This window comes from Branchiostoma belcheri, unplaced genomic scaffold, assembly GCF_001625305.1.
Source record: "Branchiostoma belcheri isolate BF01 breed outbred unplaced genomic scaffold, Haploidv18h27 scaffold100, whole genome shotgun sequence".
Taxonomy (NCBI): domain Eukaryota; kingdom Metazoa; phylum Chordata; class Leptocardii; order Amphioxiformes; family Branchiostomatidae; genus Branchiostoma; species Branchiostoma belcheri.
This window is the reverse complement of record NW_017802381.1, coordinates 842,966-845,773: the sequence shown is the minus strand read 5'-3', so window position 1 is coordinate 845,773 and position 2,808 is coordinate 842,966. Positions and strand designations below refer to the sequence as shown.

At 42.6% G+C, this 2,808-nt stretch overlaps 1 long non-coding RNA gene and 1 pseudogene across 1 annotated transcript; one reads left to right on the top strand and one right to left on the bottom strand.

Moving 5' to 3' along the window:
- The window catches only part of LOC109473558, a 17,198-nt pseudogene that overhangs the window by 11,654 nt on the left and 2,736 nt on the right, over nucleotides 1-2,808 (bottom strand).
- Nucleotides 171-2,481, top strand: LOC109473643. Its single transcript, XR_002140432.1, has 3 exons — nucleotides 171-1,019; nucleotides 1,948-2,027; nucleotides 2,399-2,481. It is a non-coding gene; the product is annotated as an uncharacterized LOC109473643 (long non-coding RNA).

Below are 2,808 nucleotides of genomic sequence, written 5' to 3'. Positions count from 1 at the left end.
ATCGTAAGCCGCAGCCCTGAACAATGATCCCAACCCTAACCCTACCTCTAACCCTAACCCTAACCCTAACCCTAAACACCAGACCTCTCACGTATGTGGCAGCTCAAGGATTTGGCTCAACACCGGTGAAACATAAACATGACCCTGTGACGTCATGACCCGGAAGTACACTTGTGTTAAGGGCAGACGGAAGAGCACCATAATTTTGCTAGTTTCGTCGGTTCATTTTCTGTCGAACACGAGCAGACCACACCTACACAACATATATTCGTACAAGAGTAAACCAACAACATGGCGAGAACTTTAGCGGACAAACTGCAAGAGCTGGAGTTTCGTCTGGAAACGGGGGACGGTCCGGAGAGCGAGTACGGCAGAGCTCTGAGAGACGCCATGGCCGACACGGACTCGCGTCTAGAGGCCGGGAGGCGCTCAAATCTCTCGGCGACTTGCGTCTTGACAAAGAAAGACTCGCGAGGGATTTTGAAGAAATTAACAAGGTTATAACACTTTACACGGCTGCCTGTCTGCGATGTACGGATCCGGATCTCAGGGTAACGATCCGACACCGTGTTCGGTATTTGGAGACACTTGTTAAGAGAGATCTTCCCACCTGTAGATTAGATAGAGTCCTACAGGAGAAAACCACAGGACAGGCGGAAGTTCCACATATTACTTCTTCTTTCTCTTTAAACAGTATAACGAAGGTCGTTGAAAGGTGCTTGCAGTTGGACAAAGCCCAGAATAGACACCGGAGTTACGTTTATTCCTTGGAAGAGGAATATACCAAGGCGCTTGTGGAAGCGATTGAGAACAGTGACGCCTTGTTGGAACTCGAGGTGACGAAAAGCCTCGGTGATCTGTACCTGGAAGAGGGGAAAAACAGCTCCAGTATGGACCTGCTGTCGAAAGCGAAGGGAATGTACGAAACTGCCACAACAAGGTTTGAGGAACCAGAAGCGAAAGATGTTCTAACACATCGGGTTAAGTACGCGGAGAAGGTCATGGAAGTAGTGAAACGGGTAAGAGAATTGAACTTTATAGACTGATAACATCGATGTTTCCCCACTTTATACGCCTATAATAATACAGACAAATTCACTTTTCTTATGAACTTAGATAATCCTCTGTTTCTTAAACATGTATGCTTTTATATTTTCACCATCATAGAGAAGCGGGGAGAAGTCGAATTTACGTAAATAGACTAAGAGCGCTAGTGCTAGCTTGATCATGTATACATGTATATATACACAAGCTATCCCTTTGTACTCAACCCAGTGTTGTTTGTACAACATTCATTCATTATTCAGAGCATTCGGAATGTATTGGCCGTCTATACGCCCCTACACGAATTTTTCTTTCATTGATCCTCGGTCCCGGATGTTACCCGGTGGCTAATGTAAATAACAATAGACGCCGCCAGTGTTTGGCTCTGACGTCATTGCTACCTTGGAAACAAAGATGGCGGTGACCTTGGTATGACAGGGGAGGGACCAGTCAATCGGCGCGCACAGAAAGGGCACTTCAAATAATTATTTATTTTTATTTTTGTTTACCCTGGACAAATTTGCTCAGAAAGGCCCAGTTTTCTGGTAAGAAGGACAGGAGAATGTATATCTTTAAAATCTGCCCATGTGCGATCTTTGTCATGATATACGATTGGACCTGTAATTGACCTCTGATACGCGTACGTCTTCACTGGATGGACTGACCCACAGGGACAGAGGGGGTGAAATCCTGGTGTCATTTCAATATTCTGTCTGCAGCTGAGCTAACAAAACTATAAATACTTGGCTTCCTTCTTATCTCTTGCAGCTCTTATAGTTCAATCCTGCCACAGAATGAATTCTACCGAGAACAGTATATGGGTTATGATATAACGTAATTGATTCTACTAAAACAGAATCAACTTCCACGCTAATGGCTGCTATATATTCCTTACATGTACAGCGTAATGATATGAGGACTATGCAGACACGGGGAGAAGCAAAAGGGCGTGAAAACGTGAAAGAGGCTAAGGATATGATAATGTGAGTACGATTGTAAAATACTATTAGGTATTATGTTTACCGAAGGAAAACATATTGTTTTTGCTTTGTTTCCTCTTCTTCTCCAAACCAATAAGGTCAATGACCCGAACCAGACGTCTATCACCATGGTAACTAATGTTGGATTACATCATGTTGCAATTTTATAGCAGAAGGCAGGAGGTATTTAGACTCCTCTCTGACCATATATATGAATGTGTTTGAGTAAGAATTAACAGAATTATTACTTTGTTTCTCAAAATAGTTGTTAAATTTTGTCCAACGGTACTTAACCCTTATGTTATGTCTTCTGGACTGTTAAAAATCAACGCATTTCATGGTTTTAAATTTCTTGTGCTCTTTTGTGACGAAAGGCAAGGGGACGAGGCATTGGAGAATTGTGATCTCGAAACGGCCGAGTGGCAGTTTGCTTCTGCGCTGAGACGTGTTCACTGTGAGTTGTGCTGATTCACGTTTTGAACTGTGCATTCGCCGTGTAATGCATGCTGATGGTGGTGCTGTTCAAACCAAGAATACACAGATGCAGATTGAAACTGGCTCAAATTATTGTTTCTTTGCTTTTGCATTGTCTTCCTGTATATTCCTGTATATTCTAGAAATCCAGCATTCTAGAATCTAGAAATTCACAGTATGTTCTAAATATTTGTGCCTATTCTTGTGGCTGGCCCAAATGTTATGGTCTAGCTCAAAACTTTCCAGGTGAACTAGAATTGAAGAAATATCGTGAAATAATCATTTGTACAATAACCGGTTTGGATTTTAC